The sequence below is a fragment of the Chiloscyllium plagiosum genome, unplaced genomic scaffold (assembly GCF_037043375.1).
Source record: "Chiloscyllium plagiosum isolate Xiang-an unplaced genomic scaffold, Cpla_swu_hap1 HiC_scaffold_44, whole genome shotgun sequence".
Classification (NCBI taxonomy): domain Eukaryota; kingdom Metazoa; phylum Chordata; class Chondrichthyes; order Orectolobiformes; family Hemiscylliidae; genus Chiloscyllium; species Chiloscyllium plagiosum.
In genome coordinates this window covers 42,654,548-42,680,208 of record NW_028270182.1, presented here as the reverse complement: position 1 = coordinate 42,680,208, position 25,661 = coordinate 42,654,548, and the positions used below count along the sequence as shown (strand labels likewise).

Sequence of the window (25,661 nt, the reverse complement as noted above, 5' to 3'; positions counted from 1 at the left end):
ACGTTTTCTGAACTAGCATCAACTACTTCCCTGAGCAATGAATTCTATAGAGGTCAAGAAGTTCCTTCTCAATTCAGTCTTAAATTTGCTGACTCTAGTCATGTGGTGATGCCCTCTTGTCCTGGCTTCACCTGCCAATGGAAACATCTCTCTATTTCTATTTTATCCATTCCATTAATTATTTTATATGTTTCCATTCTTCTGAATCCCAATGAATATAATCCCAATCTACTCAGTCTCTGTTAAGCCAACCCCCTCAACTCCGGAATCAACCTAGTTAAACTCCTCTGCACCACCTCTCGTGCCAGTACATCCTTTCTCAACTAAGGAGATAAAAACTACATGTAGTACTCCAGGTGTGACCTCACCAGCACCAAATGCAGCTGGAACATTACCTCTCCTTTTAAACCCAATCCCTTCAGCAATGAAGTACAAAATTCCATTTGCTTTCTGAACTGATTGTTGTACCTGGTGACCAACCTTCATGCAGAAGGGTTCTCAGGTCCCTCTGCAGAGCAAATGATGCAACGTTTTAACATTCAACTATTTATTTTTAAATATTAGTACAACCAATGAGTATAAACTTGATATTTGCAAACATTCTATTTGATTTGACAGACCATTACCCACTCACTCAATGTATCTATATTCCTCTGCAAAGTTTCACAGTCCTCCACTCACTTTGTTCCGCTAATCATCTTAGTATCACATGCAGATTTTGACACCCGACATTTGGTTCCAACTCCAAATCACCTGCATCAATTGTAAATAATTGCAGTCCCAAAACCTATCCCTGAGGCACACTACTTATCAATGATTGCCAGCCAGATTAATACTTATTTATCCCCACACTTTGCTTCCTATTATTAAACCAATCTTCTACCCCTTACACCATGCACCCTTATATTATGCAACAGCCTCTTGCACAGTATCTTGTTGATGGTCTTTTGGAAATCCAGCTGTACCACATCCACTGGGTCCCCATTGTCCACCTTGCTTGAAATGTCTTCCAAGAATTCCAAAAGATTGGTCAAGCATGACCTGCCCTTCATGAACCCTGTGTCTGTACAATGGAACAATTTCTATTGAGATTCCCTGCTATTTCTTCCTTGATAATAGACCCAAGCATCTTTTCCACTACAGAGAATAAACTAACTGGTTTATAATTCCCCACATTTTGTCCACATCCTTTTTAAAACAGTGGCATCACTTTTGCTGTTTTCCAACCTGCTGGGACTGCCACAGAGTCCAGTGAATTTTGAAAAATTACTGCCAATGCATTTGCTATTTTTCCTGGCATCTCTTTTAGGACCCTGGGATGCATTCCATCAAGGTCAGGAGACTTTTCTATCGTTAGCTCAATTACCTCCAAACAGTCTAAAACTAGCTGTTACGTAATAATGATAGTTTCCAAATCCTCACCTACCTTAGTATCCTCCACTGTGATATCCCATAACTAAATGCTTCTTCTTATTTTCCAAAGGACCAACATTTACTTTAGCCATTCTTTTCTCATTATATATATTTATATAAACTTTTGCTCTCTGTCTTTATAGTCGGTGCTAGTTTATTTTTCTCATGTTCTATATTACTTTTCTTTATACCTCTTTTGTGGCTTTCTGTTGACCTTTAATATTTTCCCAGCTCTAGTTTCTGCTGTTTTTGGCCAATTTGTACGCCTTCTCTTTCAATTTGATTTTCCAGAATAGCAACCCAATTCTCCAACCATTTCACATACTCTTTCTTCTTGCGAAGGCACTCTCGAGCTGCTTCCCTGTTTTTCATGAGGCAGATCTCACGTTTACGAGTGGTTTCTTCAGCATTTTGTGTCTGGTCTTGCAGGACTGGTGAAGATGCCATAACCATTCCCTGGTCTGCAGTGGAGGTAGGAGTTGTACGGATCTGATAGGTTTGGACATCTCTAGCAGCACCTTGTACAAGCACTTGGCTGCCAGGCACAAAGATTTGCGGTCCATCAGGGCGCTGTGCATACTGTAAAATGGCTGCTCCAACCTTGGCTGTAGCTGCGTTGGTCAGTGTTAGTGTCTGGAGTCCTTGCACTTCATCTGTACCATTGTTGGCCAGCTGAATTGCTCCCCCCTGTGTGATGGCAATGTGTTGTCTGCTGCTAGTCTGATAGATGGGTGTCTGCATCGTCATTGTAGTAATGGTTGAGACAGTCTCTTCTTCTGATTTCTCATCGATTTCTTGGCACACTAGGGGGATTAGAAGAAAGTTCATTCAAGATTTTCCTATATGAAGGCCGTCTCAATAGAATTTCTCTATGTTTCTGAGAGTCAGTCATGCTATCCACAGATTCCTGGGAGTCCTCATTTTCAAGTATTGTAGAATTCTGAACAGTCTGAACTTGAGGGGACTGCGTGACTGAGGACTGAGTTGCTTGGATAACTCCTTGAACTTGAACAGTCTGCCCATTCGTTGCACTAAAGTTACTGCTGGACCTGTTGTTAATTGGATCCCAGGCATGGTTACCTGCATGGTCACATTATATATTAATGGTCTGGATGAATGGACTGGGGGCATTCCAACGAAGTTTGCTGATGATACGAAGTTAGGTGGACAGGCAAGTAGTACTGAGGAAGTGGGGAGGCTGCAGAAGGATCTAGACAGTTTGGGACAGTGGTCCAGGAAATGGATGATGAAATTCAATGTGAGCAAACGCGAGGTCTTGCACTTTGGAAAAATGAATACACGCACGGACTACTTTCTAAACGGTGAGAAAATTCATAAAGCCAAAGTACAAAGGGATCTGGGAGTGCTAGTCGAGGATTCTCGAAAGGTAAACATGCAGGTTGAATCCGTCATTAAGAAAGCGAATGCGATGTTGTCATTTATCTCAAGAGGGTTGGAATATAAAAGGAGCGATGTGCTACTGAGCCTTTATAAAGCTCTGGTTAGTCCCCATTTGGAGTACTGTGTCCAGTTTTGATCCCCACACTCAGGAAGGGCATACTGGCACTGGAGCGTGTCCAGCGGAGATTCACACGGATGATCCCTAGAATGGTAGGTCTAACATACGAGGAATGGCTGAGGATCCTTGGATTGTAGTCATTGGAGTTTAGAAGGTTAAGGGAGATCTAATAGAAACTTACAAGATAATACATGGCTTGGAAAGGATGGACTCTAGGAAATTGTTTAGATTAGGTGAGGAGACTAGGACCGGTGTGCACAGCCTTACAATTAGAGGGGATCAATTCAGAACAGAAATGTGAAACATTTCTTCAGCCAGAGAGTGGGGCCTGTGGAATTCATTGCCACGGAGTGCAGTGGAGGCTGGGACGCAAAATGTCTTCAAGGCAGAGATTGATAAATTCTTGATGTGACAAGGAATTAAGGGCTACGGGGAGAATGCGGGTAAGTGAAGTTGAAATGCCCATCAGCCATGATTAAATGTCGGAGTGGACTCGATGGGCCGATTGGCCTTACTTCCACTTCTATGTATTATGGTCTTATGGTCTAATTTGATCACTTTCCTCAGACACCCACTGCCAAGAATGCCTTTTCATACAGTCCTTCCTTTTCACTGGAATACACCTTTGTAAAATGTCTTTGAAAATCCTCCACTGCTCATCAACTTCCTACCATAAAATTTTTGTTTCCAGTCTACTTTGTCCAGATTCTCTCTCATTCTATTGTAGTTCCCAGTGTTCAAGCACAGGACCCAGTTATTAGATTTTATCTTCACACTCTCCATATGTATTCTAATTCAACCATACGGTAATCGCTTCTTCCCAGGGGATCCCTAACTCTGAAGTCATTAACTATTCCTGGCTCATTGCACAGGGCCAGATCTTGGATAGCTTGCTCCCTTGTCAGTTCCATTTCATACTGTTCAAGAAAACTATCATGGATACATTTAATGAACACCTCAATGCTACCTTGACTGAGCTGGAGGATAAAGTGAGGTCTGCAGATGCTGGAGATCAGAGATGGAAATGTGTTGCTGGAAAAGCGCAGCAGGTCAGGCAGCATCTAGGGAACAGGAGAATCGACGTTTCGGGCATTAGCCCTTCTTCCTGAAGAAGGGCTAATGCGCGAAACGTCGATTCTCCTGTTCCCTTGACTGAGCTGGTTCGACCAATCTACATGTAAATTAAAATCACCCAGATAATAGCTGTACCATTTTTACAGGCATTAGTTATTTATTTGTTTATTGGCCATGCCATTGTGATGTAATTATTTGGTGGCCTATACACCCCGCCTATCAGTGACTTTCTTGTTACAATTTTGACTGCATCATTCCTGTTTCTCCTAATGTATGGCAATTACAACAACAACTACTTGCATTGTATGGAATCTTTCACAATGGCAAATCTCCTAAGGTGCTTCATGGATGATCAAAACGTTGATTAAAGAGAATGATTTTAAAATACATCTTTAAAGGAGGATACAGAAGGTTAGGGAGGCTATTCCACAGACGTCTGCCCTTGACAGCTCCAACTGTGGAGGGATGCAGGTGGGGAGGCTTGGAAAGGGAACGTGCAAAGGGGAAATGGAAGAGTGCAAGCAGTGCATAAAGTCTTAAGGACAGAGGAGGTTCTAAACTCAGCCTGTCTATCATAGAGAGTATAGCTGCCTCATGGAGTTTGAGGCACTGCAACAGGTCCATGCGTGTTATGACTATAGTGCTAAAAGAGATTTCTGTTGTCTTAAACAGAGTGACGGATCTTGTATTGTGGGCTTACGAAATGACAGTGATCTCTACCAAACATGTACGAGGTAGAGTCAGGGCAATAATGAGATGCTGCAAAAGGAGGGGAACAGGTAACTCCATACAAAACCCTACTCTTTCTCGCCCATTTTCAACTCCAAAACCGGATGAGTTCTAGAAAAGCTCCTTTATATCCCACCACAACAGTTTACCCCACAAACGTGGTATATGGCACAAGGAGGAGTGGAACAGACTGTATTGGGGCCCTGAAACAGTTGGAAAAGACGAAAATTATCTGAGTATTGCGAGCCCCACCACATTGTATGCATTTTCTATCGTTTTTATTCGGTTCCTGACTCCCCTTGTTTTCCCTCATGAACCTGTTCAAAGTTGTTTTTACACACACCTGCACCATCTGTGAATTGAACCAAGGCCTCTCGGTCCAAGATTCGGGATATTTTCACCGCATCACAAGGCATCGACTCCAACTTCCCTTGTCCCTGAATGTTTCTGTTGCTTCGCTGCTGAGTCACAATTGGGAAGAAGGGGCGGAACTGGAGGACAGATCAGCGTCCGGTCCTCCAACCAGAGTGAGTGAGGAGGGGGACCAATGCATTCTCGGGAGTGAACGCTTCAGGATTGGTCAGAAAGTAAACTGTTTTGCAGGATTGATCATTCTCACAACATAGTGGAGCATTAAACTCCTCTCATTAAACAATGTGAGGTTTTAAAGAAATAGTTAAGATATAAATCTGACAATGTACATATTTCCAATCGATTTACACAACTCGAGTAACAAACTTATTTTCAAACTCCCAGAACGATTGGTAATTTACATATGTGGCCGGTATGATTAAATTGGACCGAACAATCTATTTACATATCTGAATGACTGTAACCCGACAGAGCAATTGTTAATGTCTAATATTTCTCCCGTAATTCTGTGCGGTTATAAATATTCTATATAAACTCACTGATAACCTCCGACGCACGCGCAGTTTGTTTTCTATGAAGGGCATGCGCAGTGTCATATTAACCAGGACACGGCGAGATATGGAGCAGCTTTCTCCGGGTGCGGCTACGATCGGCTTCAGAGGGCGGCGTGTGGGAGACTCACTGGGACAAAGGAGCGTAAAGAATTTACAAGACGCGGATAAACGTGAAAAAACCCGAAAAAAGACCCTCCAGACCCGGATAAGGAGATGGTGGTCTCTGTCGGAAAAGCGGCCCAGCGTCACGGCCGCCATTTGTTTGAGGGAAGAGGGAGCGCGGGCCTCAGAGCCGCCATCTTGAGAAGGAGGGCGGGGCTATCGGGGTTTAGGACAATCTGAGGAAAGACCCACCTTAGATTGCTTCACTAAAGACATGAATGCACTCGGTGGATTTTTCTTAACATCAGCAATGATTTAATACTCACTTACAGGTTTTTAATTACATATCTTTTGAAGCATTTAATTCACATTCAATGATTTGCAATCGTGGGATTTGAACCTGTGTCCAGAGCACATTTGCTGAGTTTCTGGATAAATTGTCTCACAATAATGCCACTCGGCTATCACTTCGCCTGCTCACAGGTTGCGCATCCCAGTGCAACATGAATCAAAACCCTTTCTTCCTGCACAGTTGTTTGATCTTGCACTCTGGTGATATCACTCAGTATCTCTTCATGTGGTATCCCTCACTGTTTGGGTGTAATTGTTGCCTCTGTCAGTGTCCCTCGCTCTTGCAGCTACTCCAGATCTTGAGCAAACAGAATTCTCCACCCCAGAGAGTCGATGGAGACTGGGATGTTCCAGATTTCTGTGGGACTCAGTGCCAAAAAGTGAGATAACAGAGTTTTACATAAATTATATAAATTCTGTTATCTCACTTTTTAGATTAGAATCAATCTAAACGTCAGGTCATAGATAGAGAACACAAGGGGTGAACACCTTCAACATATTGTCTAGCTATCACCATTGTTAACAGCTAACCCAAGAATGCAACCTTAAAAGAAAGGGTTTTGTGATTTACACATGAAAGGAGTGAAACTATCACTGTATTCTAACAGATGAAAGGCTTAACAGACAATCAATTCTACCATGTATAATTTCAGTTACATCACACTGCAAATGTTTGCTATAAATTCTGTGTTACGATCGAGCCCTCCACAATCACCTAATGAAGGAGCGTCGCTCCGAAAGCTAGCGTGCTTCCAATTAAACATGTTGGTCTATAACCTGGTGTTGTGTGATTTTTAACTTTATCATTGAAGAGGGTTTGTCAGCCAGAGAGACACAGGGCAGGGAGATCTGGAGCCTTCAATACGTCCTGTAGTGAAGTAAGATCACTCTCAGTGCACAGAGCAGAGAGCAATGAGAGGGCTCCAAAGATCAGCTAACAGGACATGACATAGCTATACTGCTGGAGGGGGAGCACAGTACAGACACACCCCAGGTTCAGTCACCGCCTTTACTGCAAGTTTTGCTGTACTAAGACAATATCGGGAGTGTCACAGTTATCAATCGAAGCCTGTGCTGTCTTAGTTAGCATCAGTACAAAAGAGGGGAAAGCAGGCCTTCCACGAGAGGGTGGGAATGCTGTCTGGGAATGTTCCATTCTGTGTTCCCTCTCCCACTCTGTATTTATGGCTTGTCTTATGGATCAGTGTCATCAATCATTCTAATGCCAAAAACAGTTCCTATCTCTATACTTTCCTCCCCTCTCACCAATCACTTCACACATTTGAAACCTGCTCCAGTCCAGACGACCATCCATATCTCTCTAACTGACTTCAGTCTCAACCGACCAGGAATAAGCCAATTCTGGATTTGGTATTGTGTAACGAACCATAATTGGTCAGAGACCTCGAAGTGGAGGAGCCATTGGGAAGTAGTGACCATAATACATTAAGCTTCAATCTGCAATTTGAGAGGGAGAGGGTACAGTCGGAAGTGACTACTACTGTTGAATAAAGGGAACTATGGAGCTATGAGGGAGGAGCTGGCCAAAGTTCAATGGTGCAATACATTAGCAGGGATGTCCGTGGAGGAACAATGGCGGATATTTCTGTGTATGATGCCGAAGTTGCAGGATCAGTTCATTCCTAAAAGGAAGAAAGATCCCAGGAGGAGGCATGGACGGCCGTGGCTGACGACGGAAGTTAAGAAGCATATAAAGTTAAAAGAGAAAAAGTATAATATAGCAAAGATATGTGGGAAAACTGAGGACTGGGAAGCTTGGAAAGAGCAACAGAGGATTACTAAGAAGGAAATACGCAGAGGAAAAATGAGCTACGAAGGTAAACTGGCCAATAATATAAAGGAGGATAGTAAAAGCATTTTTAAGTATGAGCAAGGCAATAAAATGGTTAGGACAAAAATTGGGCCCTTGAAGACAGAAACAGGTGAATATATTACGGGGAACAAAGAAATGGTAGAAGAATTAAATGGGTACTTCAGATCTGTGTTCACTGGGGAAGACACAAGTAATCTCCCTGAGGTAACAGTGGCTGAAGGACCTGAACGTAATGGAATTTATATTTGCCAGGATTTGGTGTTGGAGAGACTGTTAGGTCTGAAGGTTGATAAGTCTCCGGGGCCTGATGGTCTACATCCCAAGGTACTGAAGGAGGTGGCTCGGGAAATCATGGATGCGTTGGTGATTATTTTCCAGAGTTCGGTAGATTCGGGGTAGGTTCCTGAGGATTGGAGGGTGGCTAATGTTATACCAATTTTTAAGAAAGGTGGGAGAGAGTAAGCAGGAAATTATACACCAGTTAGTCTGACCTCAGTGGTGGGAAAGATGCTGGAGTCTGTTATAAAGGATGAAATTACGGCGCATCTGGATAGTCGTAACAGGATAGGACAGAGACAGCATGGATTTATGAAGGGGAAATCATGCTTGACTAATCTTCTTGAATTTTTTGAGGATGTAATTCTAAAGATGGACGAGGGAGATCCAGTAGATGTAGTGTACCTGGACTTTCAGAAAGCTTTTGATAAAGTCCCACACAGGAGGTTCGTGAGTGAAATTAGGGCGCATGGTATTGGAGGCAAAGTACTAGATTGGATTGAAAATTGGTTGGCTAATAGGAAACAAAGGGTAGTGATAAACGGCTCCATTTCGGAATGGCAGGCAGTGACCAGTGGGGTACCGCAGGGATCCGTGCTGGGATCGCAGCTTTTTTACAATATATGTTAATGATATAGAAGATGATATCAGCAATAACATTAGCAAATTTGCTGATGATACAAAGCTGGGTGGCAGGTGAAATGTGATGAGGATGTGAGGAGATTAAAGGGTGACCTGGACAAGTTAGGTGAGTGGGCAGATGCATGGCAGATGCAGTCTAATATGGATAAATGTATCGTTATCCACTTTGGTGGCAAGAACAGGAAGGCAGATTGCTACCTCAATGGAATCAATTTAGGTAAAGGGGCAGTATAGAGAGATCTGGGTGTTCTTGTACACCAGTCAATGAAGGCAAGCATGCAGGTACAGCAGGTAGTGAAGAAGGCTAATACCATGCTGGCCTTCACAACAAGAGGAATTGAGTATAGAAGCAAAGAAGTGCTTCTGCAGCTGTACAGGGTCCTGGTGAGGCCACACCTGGAATACTGTGTGCAGTTCTGGTCTCCAAATTTGAGGAAAGACATTCTGGCTATTGAGAGAGTGCAGCGTAGGTTCACGAGGTCAATTCCTGGAATGGCGGGATTACCTTACACTGAAAGACTGAAGCGACTGGGCTTGTATACCCTTGAGTTTAGAAGACTGAGAGGGGATCTGATTAAGACATATAAGATTATGAAAGGATTGGACACTCTGGAGGCAGGACACATGTTTCAGCTGATGGGCGAGTGCCGAACCAGAGGATACAGCTTAAAAATACGGGGTAGACCATTTAGGACAGAGATGAGGAGAAACGTCTTCACCCAGAGAGTGGTGGCTGTGTGGAATGCTCTGCCCCAGAGGGCAGGGGAGGCCAAGTCTCTGGATTCATTTAAGAAACAGTTGGATAGAGCTCTCAAGGATTGTGGAATCAAGGGTTATGGAGATAAGGCAGGAAGAGGAAACTGATTTGGAATGATCAGCCATGATCATATTGAATAGCGGTGCAGGCTCGAAGGGCTGAATGGCCTACTCCTGCACCTATTGTCTACTGTCTATTGTCAACAACATGCCTTGTCACGATAGTCCACTTTCCTGAAGAAGGGCTTATGCCCAAAACGTCGATCCTCCTGTTCCCTAGATGCTGCCTGACCTGCTGCGCTGTTCCAGCAGCACATTTTCAGCTCTGATCTCCAGCATCTGCAGACCTCACTTTCTCCACGATAGTCCACTCCCCCAATAACCCAAAACTTAGGGTCTGTTTCTGTGCTGCATGACTCTCTGGCCAAAGTCATCAGTGCTGACTAGGTTTCCTGAACTGAATGAGTTGCATTTCCCTGCGTTTGGCCCATGGCCCTTCAAACCTTCTTCCCTCCATGTTCTTGCCCAAATGTCTTTTCCATGTTGTAATTGTTCTTGTTTCACCCATGTGCCACTGGCAGTCCATTCGGTATATGAACCGTCCTCTGTGGAAAATGTTGCCCCTCAGCTCCTGAAGTAAATCTTTGCTCTCGTCACTCCTCAGACCTTAGCCATTCTGTTGTGGGACACAACCCCTCCCCAACATGGACTCCCCTCGGACATTACCCATCCTGCTTGGGACAAGACCACTCCAAGGTACAACTGACTTCAAGCCTTACCAATCCTGCTGTGGGACACAGACCCTCCCCGGTACAGAAGACCTTCGGGACTTACCCATCCTGCTGAGAGACACAACCACATGGGTACAGAGTCCCCTCGGCTCTTACTCATCCTTCTGTGGGACACAACCCCTCCCCGGTACAGACTCCCCTTGGGTCTTGCCCATCCTCCTGAGGGACACAACCCCTCCCTGGTACAGACTCCCCTTGGGTATTACTCATCCTTCTGTGGGACACAATCCCTCCCCAGTACAGACTCTCCTCGGCCTTACCCATCCTGCTGAGGGAATCAACCCCTCCCCGGTACAGAAGACCTTTGGGCCTTACCCACCCTGCCGTGGGACACAACCCCTCCCCGGTAAAGACTCCCCTTGGGTCTTACCCATCCTGCTGTTGGACACAGCCACTCCCCGGTGCAGACTCCCCTCGAGCCTTACCCATCCTGCTGTGGGACACAACCCCTCTACGGGTTGGATTCCCCTCAGATCTTACCCATCCTGCTGTGAGACACAACCCGTCCCCAGTACAGACTCCCCTCCGGCCTTACCCATCCTGCTGTGGGACACAATCTCCCCTGTACAGATTTCCCTCGGACATTACCCATACTTGTCCAAGGTCTTGCCCATCCTGCTGTAGGACACGGCCATTTCCTGGTACAGACTCCCCTCGGGCCTTCCCAATCCTGCTGTAGGACGCAGCAACTCCCTGGTACAGAGTCCCCTATGGCCTTATTCATCCTGCTGTGGGAGACAACCCCTGCCCGGTACAGAGTCCCCTCGGGCCTTACTCATCCTGCTGTGGGAAGCAGCCACTCCCCAGTACAGAGTCCCCTCGGGCCTTACCCATTTTGCAGTGGGACACAACCCCTGCCGGGTACAGACTCCCCTCGGGCCTTACCCAGCCTGCTGTGGGACAGGTTGACAATCTTTTGGATAGAATCCCTCCAGTGTGGAAACAGTCCTTTGGTCCAGCAAGTCCACACCGACACGCGAGACATACCCCGCTCAAAATAGCTTTAAAATACATAGAAAGAGTGATCACTGAATCGGTTAAAAACTCCGCAGTTACATTGGGCAGTTTAAAAGTCTCGCTGTATTGGTGATATGTTCCTTTTCTCAAACAGGTAACATTTTTATTAAAGCAGCAGATGTTCATTGTGAGAGTGTGTCTGTTAAACTAGAATCTGTTCTGTTCTCTGTGTAACAGGCTGTTGTTGTGTGCGATGGACTGTCACTAACAGTGTAATTGACCTGTGAGTCCTTGATCAGGTTTCCTTTGTTTCAAAATCTAGTGATCAGTGAACTACACATCCGCTCTTCTTAGCGAAAACAAAGAATCATTTCTCAACGAAAAAAACGGCACATCACAAAGCTATTTCATCGACTTCTGGCACACACCACCGACCAGTGCATCTGGTAAGTCTGTTTCCTGGATAATTCTGAACTCGATCTGTAACTCTAAAAGTATCTGTATTGCTTGCCAGTTTGTTTAGAATTCAGCCTCTTTGTTTTGAGCTGTTGTGATGCAGGCGGTGGCTTCATTCTGTCTCTGCCAAGCTTGTTTTCTCCTTCTGCTGTTAATCTGGGAGATTCCTTTCTGCAGGTTAGAATATTCAGTGACTGAACTTTGAATGATTTTGACTCTAACAGAGCAGTGGCCTTGTTTTCAGCTCATTATTCACTTTCCATTTCCTGGTTGTGCTGAATGTTACAGAAACAGGCTCTGAGCAATGTTTCCATTCACTTGTATTGGATTCATTAAGAATCACGTGGTCATTCAGTTTCAGGCTGATGGATCAGTTTCTCTGTCCTATTAGATGATGCCACTTGTTCAGTTTCCGATGACTCACCTCAGTGTCAGTCCATCAGCTGCTGAAACCCTCCATCCAGCATTTGTTCCCTCTCACCATGACTACTGCAACACAGTCCCAGCTTGTCTCCAACATTCTACCTCTATATACTCATGATCACCTCGGATTCTACTGTCAGTATCCGTACAGCAAGTCACGTAAGTCATCCACCTCCATTTCACGCTGCTCTACATTACATTCAGTCCAAATGTAATTTCAGAATTCCATTCATTGCGTTTAAAAACACCCATTATCTTGTCCTGTCCAAGCATCCAGGTTCCATCAGGTAGGTGGGTGTCCGCGTGGTTGGGTTGGAGCAACAGCAAGACACAGAGGATCATACAGGGGACAAATATGGTGTTGGATGCGGGATGTTTAAGGAGAGAGAGCTGGTGTATTGTTGGGGATAGCTTCTAAGGGGAGTGGCACAGCGGTTGCCAGGTTTATAGCACCACAACTCAATGGCTTGAGTTATTGGGAGAGGTTGGACAAGCTGGGACATTTTTCTTCAGAGCAGAGTAGACATAAGTGAGATCTTATAGAAATTATATGATCATGGATAGGGTGAATGCATTCACACTTTTTCCCAGGGTAGAAGAATTGAGGACTAGAGGGCATCAGTTTAAGGTTAGAGGGGAAAGAATAAAAGGGAACGTTAGCAGCAACTTTTACTGTGGCTGCGTCCAAGACTCCAGGATGGGGTGTTGTATCCCTGGTGCCTGGGCCAAGGACATCTCTGAGCATTTGCTTGAAATTCTGAATTGGGAGAATGGGAGGCCAGAAGTCATGGTGCACATTGCTACCAACGACACGGGTAGACAAAGGGATGAGATCCTGAGGAGTAAGCACAGGAAGTAGGGAACGACTGAAGAGCAGGACCTTGAAATAGTAATATAAAGGAGGGGAGGGACCATAGTGGACCTTATATTGCTGAATGAGCCTGGCCAGGTGACTGACTTTTCAGTGGGAGACCATTTTGGAAACCGTGATCACAACTTAAGTTTTTTTTTTAAGGCAGCTCCGAATAAATGGGATGTTTCTTAATTGTGGGATTGCAAATGATGTCAGTATTAGGCAGGAGCTAGGGAGTATTAATTGGGAGCATCTGTCATTAGACAATGCCACATTGGGCACGTGGGAGTTAGTTAAAGGATGGCTGATCGGAGTTCACGACAAGTATGTTCCAGTAAGAAGGAGGGATAAGGTTGGTAATGGAAGGGCACCTTGGATAACAAGGGAGGCTGGGAATTTAGTCAAAAGGTGAAAAAAAATCCCATGCAAGGTTGGGAAGCAAGAATTGGACATGGCATGTGAGGAATGTTAAAAAACAAAAGCTGGAAGGAACCTGAACAGGGAACGAGCAGATCAAGGAGGGACCATGCCCTTCGCAAGGAGGGTTAAAGTGAATCCCAAATCGTTCTGGAGATAATTACCCACAAGAGGATATGAACATGGATCGTTACAGCATAGTTCAGGTCTTTTGGCCCTCAATGTTGCACTGACCTGTGAAAAAAATCTGATGCCTATCTAACCTACACCCTTCCAATATTACCCATATGTATGTCCAATGCCCATTTAAATGCCCTTTGCATCAGCGATTCTACTACTGTTGCAGGCAATTAAGTCACCTCTCTACTTTCTTCTCTCCAATAAAACAGCTTCCATTCCCTCAGCCTTTCCTTGTAAGACCTTCCTTTCATACCAGGCCATATCCCAGGAATTGTCCTCTGAACCCTTTCCAAAGTTTACACATAACTAGGAAGAAGGTCTGGCCAGATAAGACTGAAGGAAGGAACTTGTACTTGAAGACAGCGGAAGTGGACGAGATCCTAAATAATTACTTTGCATCGGCATTCACCCAGGAAAATGATATAGGGGATAATGAGATTTCTGTGGAGCATGCTAATGTGCTCGGCCATTTTTGAGGTCGAGAAAGGAGCGTTAGATTTCTTGAAGATCATTAAAATGGATTAATCCTGAGGGCCCGATGCTAACTACCCCAGGTTATTTGAGAAAGGCAAGACAGGTGATTTTTGGGGTCTTGGCCATGATTTTTGAATCCTCGCTAGCCACTGGAAAGATCGCAGAGGACTGGTGAGTAGCTTATGGTGTTCCTCTCTTCAAGAAGGGAAAAAGGGACAGTCCAGGAAATTATAGCCTCGAGAGTCTCACCTCAGTGGTTGGGAAGCTTTGGACAGAATTCTTACGGATAGGATTTATGCGCATTTGGTAAAGAATGACCTAATTAGGGACAGTCGGCGCAGCGTCATGAGATGCACAGGGTTGACGCTTCAAATGTTTTACCCAGAGTTGAAATATCTTTACTAGAGAATGTGCATTTAAGGTGAGAGGGGGAGAGCTCAAAGGAGATGTGAGGGTTAATATGTTTTCTACAGAGTTGTCGGAATCTGGAACATATTGCCAGGGATAGTGGAGGAGGCAGAAATGAGAGGGGTGTTTAAAGGTTTTTTGGGTAAGCACGTGAATATGCAACGACATGGAACAAAGATAGGCAGAAAGGATGAGTTTAATTTGGTGTCACATTCAGCACAACATTCTGGGCTGAAGGGCCCGTTTCTGTGCTGTGCTGTTCTTTGTTGTGTTTCTTTTGTGACAACATGACGGTGAACCCCTCTGTTAATTAAACCAAACACCCAGAAACGTTCACCTCCCCACATAATCTGTTAAAGTCTGAGTGACAGGAAATTCACAAATTCCACTATTTAATGTAAATAGCATCAATTTATTTTTAATTCGAAAAGTGAATATTAAACAACTATTCATAAGTCTAAGCTCTCCCTTTCTCTTCACTGCTTATTATCTGCCTCCAGCTCTATAACTATATGTTATTTCAGTCAGACACTTATTAAAATTACATCAATTTAATTTCAAACCGATACAGTGACTCGTGTCTTTCTGCTTCCTGGGTCGTCGTAGTCTTCTTTTACTCTGAGTATGTTTCATATGAAAAGGCACCCTTTGGTTGAGAGACTTTCCTAATTTCTTGGCGAGAAAGATGTTAACTCTCCCAGACAGCAGTTACTCTCTGATCAGTTTTTAAAATGTCTGCATTTTAATTGCCGCCATTAGACCATCTCATTGGCTTGATGCTGGCAAAACAATAAATTCAAATTCGATTGGGTTTTGGAATCTTGAGGTATAATTTAAACGGATAGGTTAAATTTGAATTATTGTCAAAACATCAACCAGCTCAGGTCTATATTTCACAGCCAAATGTTACATTTGTTTGCTTTCCCAGTACTCTGGGATTGCTGGCCAGTCATATACGGTACACAGGTTAGTGGTAAGCTCTCAGTTCAGAAGAGCGTTTTCTCTCTCTCTCACCTTCAACTTTATAACACTTTGAGCATTATCTTATCAGGAAGTTCATTTATTAAAGTGACAAGCAGCAGATTGTTTGCATGACATTTTTAGCTTAATATTTCAATTTCAACATAAAACAATGGCTTGTGTTTGTGAGAGGATCTTGTTGCTGTGTGCAACAGACTGTCATTAATAAGATTATGCTCCCGATAATGCAGATTTCCTTTGTCTGTAAATTCTGCACGAAGTGATGTAAACACCTGGAAAGGGGTTTGGTTTTCCAATGTTATTTCCATTAATGTACTTAGTGGAACCTGAGGCAGACAGATGGACACAGATGGGTGCAAATTTGTTTTCTTCCCTGAAGGAAGCACACGCTGCCATCAGAGTATTTGTAAAAGAAGGGCACTGACTCATTCCTGGGACTGGAGGTTGTTTACAAAGTGGGACTAAGTGGGTGAGTACTGCATGTGAATAAGAAGTGTTTTCATGGAATTGGATATTTTTACCAAAGAGATTGGCATGGTTAATGTTGGCAGCTGTCTCTGCTGCTAGGAATCTACAATGGGTCACAGTCTCAGGACTGGAGAGCAGCCTGAGTGACCGAGATAAGGAGAAATGACTTCACTCAAACACCTGGGAATCTGTGATCATTTCCACCTCAAGAACGGAATCACTGACTACATTCCAGAGAATAATTTGCAATGTTTGCGATACTAAGTGAATCAAAAGATGTTGCAGAAACTGGGTGAGTTCTGAAAAGTTAACGATGATGTTACTAAAATGAACACAAATACTGTGGCTGCTGGAAATTTGAAACAGACCGGCCGCAACTGTGGAGAGAGAGAAGCAGAGTTAATGTATTGCATTTGATGTAACTTTTAAGCAGAACAAAGAATGTTATTAGCTGTGGTCAGACTCCTGGGTCTAAATGGTATCGTTCTGTCCGTGTGGTTGAAGTTTTTTTTTGGAGAAACAATCCCCTCATTTGCTTGACTGTGGCACTATGATTGCGATATTGAAACAGCAAGGACTCTTTCTGGGTCTCATTGATGTCTGGGTGTAAATTAGAGTCCATTGCTCATCGCTGACTCTGTAGGCAGTTCTGATACATGGAAATATTCAATTTAAAATGTTGATCTTGCAAAACAGGAATATTTTCTCCCAGACAGGGAATCAGGCGTCCATTACTGATCCTCACTGACCATGACAGGACTCAAACCGAGAGATTTATTTTTGTGACTGACACAGTCAGATGTGGTGTACATAGCTCGCACAGTCCTGTCCGTCCACACATCCCGGCTTCCGGACTCTGAATCAGAGGATCTCGATGGAGAAACCCTTCCAAAAGCTGGGACAATCCAAGACATACCCAATATCCACATTTTCCCTCATGGGGAGTACCTGAAAGGTTGTCTGTCAGGATCACAACGGATATTTCTATAATATTTACTCAGTTAATTGTTAGGACAGAGAGATTCACTGGATGCCCAGATTGTCAGCTTGAAGAGTAGTCACTGCTTTGGTGTAGGAAATGGAAGGGTATCATTTGGATTGTTCATATACCCATTTGTAGAGGGGGCTATAGCTTTCATTGTGAGTGGGAGATTGAGAGAAGCTCATTTAGCGTGGTGGTGGGGATGTTTATACAAATTTTCAGGAACGGATCAATACATCAGAGGAATGTGTCAGTATTTAGAGGGGGCTCCGAGAGGGGTGGGGGGGGGGGGAATGTGTCAGTGTTTACAGGGGGCTCCGAGAGGGGTAGGGGGGGTAATGTGTCAGTGTTTACAGGGGGCTCCGAGAGGGGTGGGCAGGGGAATGTGTCAGTATTTTGACGGGGCTCCGAGGGGGGTGGGACGGAATGTGTCAGTGTTTACAGGGGGCTCCGAGGGGGGTGGGGGGAAATGTGTCACCGCCCAAAACGGCTCCCATCAAACCCGTCCGAATCTGTCCCCCCCACCCCGACCGACACCGTTCCCCTCCCAACCCTGTGCAACGCCGTTCCCCCAACCACGTCCAACCCCTTTGCCCCCAAGCCCGTTGCCACCAATCCCAGAGTGCCTAAGGGAATCCTCAGAGTATGTGAGGGAGTACCCAGAGTGTGACAGGGAGGGTCCCAGGGAGTCCCAGATTGTGTGAGAGAGTGCCATGGTGTGTAAGGGAATCCCCAAGTGTAAGAGAGAATCACAGAATGTCCCAGAGTGTGTGTGCGCGAGAGAACGTCCCGAGGTTGTGGGGGGGGGGGGGGGTGTGGGGGAGAGGATCCCTTGTGGTGGGGGGCGCGGTTTTACACGTCAGAGTGTCTCGGGGTGGGGAGACGCACGCGTCCCAGGGGTGTGCGCTCACGTGAGAGAGCGTCCCTGGGTGTTCCAGAGTGTGTGAGGGAATCTGGATCAATGGTGCTGGAAGAGCACAGCAGTTCAGGCAGCATCCGAGGAGCTTCAGCAAAATCGACGTTTCGGGCAAAAGCCCTTCATCAGGAATAAAGGCAGAGAGCCTGAGTGGAGAGATAAGCTAGAGGAGGGTGGGGGTGGGGAGAGAGTACCATAGAGTACAATAGGTGAGTGGGGGAGGAGATGAAGGTGATACGTCAGGGAGGAGAGGGTGGAGTGGATAGGTGGAAAAGGAGCTGGGCAGGTCGGACAAGTCAAGGGGACAGTATTGAGCTGAAGGTTTGAAACTAGGCTGAGGTGGGGGAAGGGGAAATGAAGAAGCTGTTGAAGTCCACATTGATGCCCTGGGGTTGAAGTGTTCTGAGGCGAAAGATGAGGCGTTCTTCCTCCATGCGTCTGGTGGTGAGGGAGCGGCGGTGAAGGAGGCCCAGCACCTCCATATCCTCGGCAGAGTGGGGGGGGGGGGGGAGTTGAAATGTTGGGCCACGGGGCGGTTTGGTTGATTGGTGCGGGTGTCTCGGAGATGTTCCCTAAAGCGCTCTGCTAGGAGGCGCCCAGTCTCCCCGATGTAGAGGAGTCCGCAACGGGAGCAACGGATATAATAAATGATATTAGTGGATGTGCAGGTAAAATTTGATTGATATGGCAGGCTCCTTTAGGGCCTTGGATAGAGCCGAGGGAGGAAGTGTGGGCACAGGTTATACAGTTCCTGCGGTGGCAGGGGAAAGTGCCAGGATGAGAGGGTGGGTCGTAGGGGGCGTGGACCTGACCAGGTAGTCACCTTGTGTGAGGGAATCTCAGAGTGTGTACCCAGAGTGTGTGGGAGAGGGTCCCAGTGTCCCAGAGTATGTAAGGGAATCCCGGAGTGCGTGTGAGTGTCCCAGAGTGTGTTTGCGAGTCCCAGAGTGTGTAAGGGAATCAGAGTGTCCAAGAGTGTGTGGGAGAGGGTCCCAGAGAGTGTAAGGGAATCCCAGAGTGTGTGGGAGAGGGTCCCAGTGTCCCAGAGTGTGTGTGGGAGAGTGTGAGTCCCAGAGTCCCAGATTGCGTAAGGGAATCCCAGAGTGTGTGGGCGAGGGTCCCAGTGTCCCAGATTAGGTAAGGTATTCCCAGAGTGTTAGGGATTCCTCGAGTGTGTGAAAGAATTCCAGTGTGTCCCAGAGTATGTGAAGGAATCCCAGAGTGTGTACTCAGAGTGTGTGGGAGAGGGTCCCAGTGTCCCAGAGTGTGTGGGAGAGAGTGTGAGTCCCAGATTGCGTAAGGGAATCCCAGAGTGTGTGGGCGAGGGTCCCAGTGTGCCAGATTGCGTAAGGGAATCCCACAGTGTCCCAGAGTGTGTTAGGGATTCCTAGAATGTGTGAGAGAATCCCAGAGAGTCCCAGAGTGTGAAAGGGAATCCCAAAGTGTGAAATGGAATCTCACAGTGAGTGAGAGAGAGTCCCAGAGTGAGTGACAGAGTCCCAGAGTCCCACGGTGTGTAAGGGAATCCCTGAGTGTAAGAGAGAATCCCCGAGTGTCCCAGTGTTTGTAACGGAATCCCAGAGTGAGTGAGAGAGTCCCAGGGGTGAGTGAGAGAGTCCCAGGGGTATGTGAGAAAGTCCCAGAGTCCCATGGTGTGTAAGGGAATCCTCGAGTGTATGAGAGAATCTCCGAGTGTCCTATTGTTTGTAACGGAATCCCAGAGTGAGTGAGAGAGTCCCAGGGGTGAGTGAGAGAGTCCCAGGGGTATGTGAGAGAGTCCCAGAGTCCCATGGTGTGTAAGGGAATCCTTGAGTGTATGAGAGAATCCCCGAATGTAAGAGAGAATCACAGAATTTTCCCAGAGTGTGCCAGAGTGTGTAAGGGAATCCCAGAGTGTCCGAGAGGACACGCCGTACTGGTCTCTTACCCTCCCTCGATCTCTTCATAGCTAACTGCCCCCCCCCCCCCACCCCGCCGCTAGTTGAATTTGTCCGAGAGTGTTTAACAGAATCCCAGGGTGTGTGTGAGAGATTCCCAGGTTGTGTGTGAGAGAGTCCCAGGGTGTACCAGAGTGTGAGAGATTCCCAGGATGTGCCAGAGGGAATCCCAGAGTGTATGAGAGGGAATCCTAGAGTGTGTAAGAGAATCCCAGAATGTGTCAGAGTGCGTGAGAGAATCCCAGAGTGTCCCAGAGTGTGTGATAGAAACCCAGAGTGCCCCAGGGTGTGTGTGAGAGAATCCCAGGATGTGTGTGAGAGAATCCCAGAGTGTCCAAGCGTGTGTAAGGGTATCCCAGAGCGTGTGGGCGAGGGTCCCAGTGTCCCAGGGTGTGTAAGGGAGTCCTAGGGTGTGTGAGAGAGTCCCAGTGTCCCAGATCGCGTAAGGGAATCCCAGTGTGTGTTAGGGATTCCTAGAGTGTATGAGAGAATCCCAGAGTGACCCAGAGTGTGTGAGAGAATCTCATAGTGCCCCCGAGTGTGTAAGGGAATCCCAGAGTGTGTAACGGAATCCCACAGTGAGTGAGAGAGAGTCCCAGAGTCCATGGTGTGTAAGGGAATCCCCGAATGTTAGAGCGATTCCCCGAGTGTGCCAGAGCGTGCGAGAGACCCCCAGTGATTGTAAGAGAATCACAGTGTCCCGGAGTGAGTGGGAAAGGTTCCCAGTATCCCAGAGTAAGTGGGAGAGGGTCCCAGTGTCCCGGAGTGTGTGAGGAAGTCCCAGGTTGTGTGAGACAGTCCCAGGTTGTGTGAGAGAGTCCCAGAATGTGTGAGAGAATCCCATAGTGTCCCAGAGTGTGTGAGAGAGGGTCCCCGTGTCCCAGATTGCGTAAGGGAATCCCAGAGTGTGTGAGAGGGAATTCCAGAGTGGGCGAGAGAATCCCAGAGTGTCCCAGGGTGTGTGCGAGAGTCCCAGTGTCTCAGATTGCATAAGGAAATCCCAGATTGTGTTAGAGATTCCTAGAGTGTGTGAGAGAATCCCAGAGTGTGCAACAGAATCCCACAGCGAGAGAGAGAGAGTTCCAGAGTGAGTGAGAGAGTCCCAGAAACCCATGGTGTGTAAGGGAATCCCCGAATTTTAGAGAGATTCCCTGAGTATGCCAGAGTTTGCGAGAGAACCCCAGTGAGTGTAAGAGAATCACAGTGTCCCAGAGTGTGTGTGTGTGAGGGAGTCCCAGAGTGTGTGTGAGAGAATCCCAGAGTGTGTGGGCGAGGATCCTCGCGTCCCAGATTGCCTAAGGGAATCCTAGAGTGTCCCAAAGTGTGCAAATGATTCCTAGAGTGTGTGAGAGAATCCCAGAGTGTGTGTGAGGGAGTCCCAGAATGTGTGAGACAATCACAGAGTGTGTGAGAGATTCCCCGAGTGTGCGAGATAATCCCAGTTTGCGTAAGAGAATAACAGTGTCCCAGAGTGTGTGGGTGTGGGTCCCACAGTGCGTGGGAGAAGGTCTCAGTGTCCCAAGTTGTCTGGGAGAGTCCCAGAGTGTGTCAGAGAATACCATAGTGTCCCGGAGTGTGTAACGGAATCCCAGAATGTGAGAGAGAATCACAGTGTCCCAGAGTGTGTGAGAGTGTCCAGAGTGTGTGAGAGAGAATCCCAGAGTCCTATGGTGTGTAAGGGAATCCTCGAGTGTAAGATAAAATCACAGAATGTCCCAGAGTGTTTAAGGGAAACCCAAAGTGTGTGTGTGAGTGAGTGAGTCCCAGGCTGTGTGTGTGTGAGTCAGTCCCATGCTGTGTGTGTGTGAGTCAGTCCCAGGCTATGTGTGTGTGAGTCAGTCCCAGGTTGTGTGTGACCGAGTGAGTCCCAGGCTGTGTGTGTGTGTGTGCGCGAGTGAGTCCCAGGCTGTGTGTGTGTGTGTGCGTGTGTGAGTGAGTGAGTCAGTCCCAGGCTGTGTGTGTGTGAGTCAGTACCAGGCTGTGTGTGTGTGTGAGTCAGTACCAGGCTGTGTGAGTGAGTGAATGAGTCAATCCCAGGCTGTGTGTGTGTGTGTGTGTGTGAGTGAGTGAGTCCCAGGCTGTGTCCCACACTCACACCATCACACGAACATTGACCGCCTCACACTCACTCACTCCATCGCCATCACCCCGACACCCTCACACTAACTCCATCAGCGTCGCCCTGACCCCCTCATACTCATTCCATCACTCTTACCCTGACGCCTCAAACTGACTTCCACACTGTCAATCTGAACCCCTCACACTCACTCCATCACACTCACCCTGTCCCTCTCACACTCGCTCCATCACTGTCACACTGACCCCCTCACACTCACTCCATCACCGTCACCGTGACCCCCTCACACTCACTCCATCACCGTCTTCCTGACCACCTCACACTCACGTGATAACAGTCACACTGAACCCCACACACTCACTCGGTCACCGTCACCGTGAACCCCTCACACTCACTCCATCAAGTCTGCCAGACCCCCTCAAACTCACTCCATCACAGTCCTCCTGACCACCTCACACTTACGCGATTACAATCACCTTGACCCCCTCACACTCACACCATCACCGTCACCCTGAACCCCACAAACTCACTCCAACACCATCATACTGATCCCCTCACACTCATCTCCTCACAATCACTCCATCACTGTCACACAGTCCGCCTCACACTCACAACATCACCGTCACCCTGACACCCTCACACTCACTCTTTTACCGTCCCCCTGTCCCCCTCACACTCTCACCATCAACGTCACCATAACCCCCTCACACTCACTCCATCACCGTCACACTGACTCCCTCACACTCACTCCATCATCCTCACCCTGACCCACTCACAATCACTCCATCACCGTCACACTGACCCCCTCATACTCACTCCATTACCATCACCCTGACTCCCTCACATTAACTCCATCAGTGTCACCCTGACCTCCTCACACTTACTCCATCACCGTCACCCTGACCTCCTCACACTCACTCCATCAGTGTCACCCTGACACCCTCAGAAAAATTCATTCACCATCACCCTGACCACCTCACACCCACTCCATCACGGTCACCCTGACCCCCTCACATTCGCTCCATCACTGTCACCCTGACCCCTTCACACTCACTGCGTCACCGTCACCCTGACCACCACACACATTCACTCCAACACCATCACACTGCTCCCCTCACCCACACTCCATCAACATCACACCCATCCCTTTACACTCACTCCATCACTGTCACACTGACCCCCTCACACTCACTCCATCATCCTCACCCTGACCCTCTTACACTCATTCCATTACCGTCACCCAGACCGTCTCACACTCAGTCCATCATTCTCAGTTTGTTTAGAATTCAGCCTCTTTGTTCTCAGCTGTTGTGATGCAGGGGGTGGCTTCATTCTGTCTCTGCCAAGCTTGTTTTCTCCTTCTGCTGTGATTCTGGGAGATTCCTTTCTGCAGGTTAGAATATTCAGTGACTGAACTTTGAATGATTTTGACTCTAACAGAGCAGTGGCCTTGTTTTCAGCTCATTATTCACTTTCCATTTCCTGGTTGTGTTGAATGTTACAGAAACAGGCTGTGAGCAATGTTTCCATTCACTTGTATTGGATTCATTGAGAACCACGTGGTCGGTCAGTTTCAGGCTGATGGATCAGTTTCTCTGTCCTATTAGATGATGCCACTTGCTCAGTTTCCGATGGCTCACCTCAGTGTCAGTCCATCAGCTGCTGAAACCCTCCATCCAGCATTTGTTCCCTCTCACATGACTACTGCAACACAGTCCCAGCTTGCCTCCAACATTCTACCTCTATATACTCACGATCACCTCGGATTCTACTGTCAGTATCCGTACAGCAAGTCACGTAAGTCATCCACCTCCATTTCACGCTGCTCTACATTACATTCAGTCCAAATGTAATTTCAGAATTCCATTCATTGCGTTTAAGAAACACCCATGATCTTGTCCTGTCCATGCATCCAGGTTCCATCAGGTAGGTGGGTGTCCGCGTGGTTGGATTGGAGCAACAGCAAGACACAGAGGACCATACATGGGACAAATATGGTGTTGGATGCGGGATGTTTAAGGAGTGAGAGCTGGTGTATTGTTGGGGATTGCATCTCAGGAGAGTGGCACAGCGGTTGCCAGGTTTATAGCACCACAACTCAATGGCTTGAGTTATTGGGAGAAGTTGGACAAGCTGGGATATTTTTCTTCAGAGCAGAGTAGACATAAGGGAGATCTTATAGAAATGTATATGATCATGGATAGGGTGAATGCATTCACACTTTTTCCCAGGGTAGAAGAATTGAGGACGAGAGGGCATCAGTTTAAGGTTAGAGGGGAAAGAATAAAAGGGAACATTACCAGCAACTTTTACTGTGGCTGCGTCCAAGACTCCAGGATGGGGTGTTGTATCCCTGGTGCCTGGGTCAAAGACATCTCTGAGCATTTGCTTGAAATTCCGAATTGGGAAAATGGGAGGCCAGAGGTCATGGTGCACATTGCTACCAACAACACGGGTCGACAAAGGGATGAGGTCCTGAGGAGTAAGCACAGGAAGTAGGGAACGACTGAAGAGCAGGACCTTGAGGGTAGTAATCACTGCGTTACCACCAGTCCCATGTGCTTGTGAGACAAGAAATTGAAAGATAGCAGAGATGAATGCATAGCTGAAGAGCTGGTACAGGGGGAGAGTTTCAGGATCTTGAATCATTGGGACCTCTTCTGGAGCAGGGGTGACCTGAACTAGAGGGGAACTGATATCCTCACAGGGGGGCTTGCTCCTGCTACAGGGGAAGGGTTTAACCTCGAATGGCAAGGTCCTGGGAATCACAGCAGCAGGGCAGCACGTGGGGCGTAAGGAAGGTCGGAAGATGTATACGAGTCAATCAGAAAGGAAATACAGAGAAATGAACACCATAGTACGAATGGGCTGATTGTGTTAATTTCAACACAGGGCGCAACATACCTAAGGTAGTTAAGCTTAGATCCGATATTGTGGCCATTCCAGAGATTAGGTTCGGAAATGGACAGCACTGGCTGCGCAATATTCCAGGGTTTCATTGTTTCAGATAAAATGGAAAGGAGGGGAAAAGAGGTGGAGGAGTTGCATTACCAATTGGGTGAATGTTCCGTCTGCATTCAGGACATACTGGAGGGGCTCACCCATTGAGGCAACGTGGATAAGAAGGATGCAGTTGATGGGATTATACTGTAGGACCCTCAATCTGCCAATGATACCTCGAGGTACAAATATCTCGGCATTTATGAAACGAGGCAATAACAACAGAGTTCTCAAAGTGACTTTAACTTCCCCACCATTTGCTGGCACTACTTTAGAGCAAGAGGCTGAGATGGTGCAGAGTTAATTAAGTGTATCCAAGAGGGTTTCTTGAAATAGTAATGTAAAGGAGGGGGGGGCAATAGTGGACCTATATTGCTGAAGGAGCCTGGCCAGGTGACTGACCTTTCAGTGGGAGACCAGTTTGGAAACAGTGATCACAACTTAAGGTTTTTTTAAGGCAGCTACGAATAAATGGGATGTTTCTAAATTGTGGGATTGCAAATGATGTCAGTATTAGGCAGGAGCTGGGGAGTATTAATTGGGAGGATCTGTCATTAGACAATGCCACATTGGGCACGTGGGAGTTCGTTAAAGGATTGCTGATCGGAGTTCACGACTAGCATGTTCCAGTAAGGTGGAGGGATAAGGCTGGTAATGTAAGGGCCCCTTGGATAATAAGGGAGGCTGGGAATTTAGTCAAAAGGAGAAAGAAAACAAGC

The 25,661-nt window shown here is 46.7% G+C and overlaps 1 pseudogene; it reads right to left on the bottom strand.

Moving 5' to 3' along the window:
• Nucleotides 1-1,687: 1,687 nt before the first annotated feature.
• On the bottom strand, nt 1,688-24,591 carry LOC148137387 (cyclic AMP-responsive element-binding protein 1 pseudogene; annotated as a pseudogene).
• Nucleotides 24,592-25,661: the final 1,070 nt, after the last annotated feature.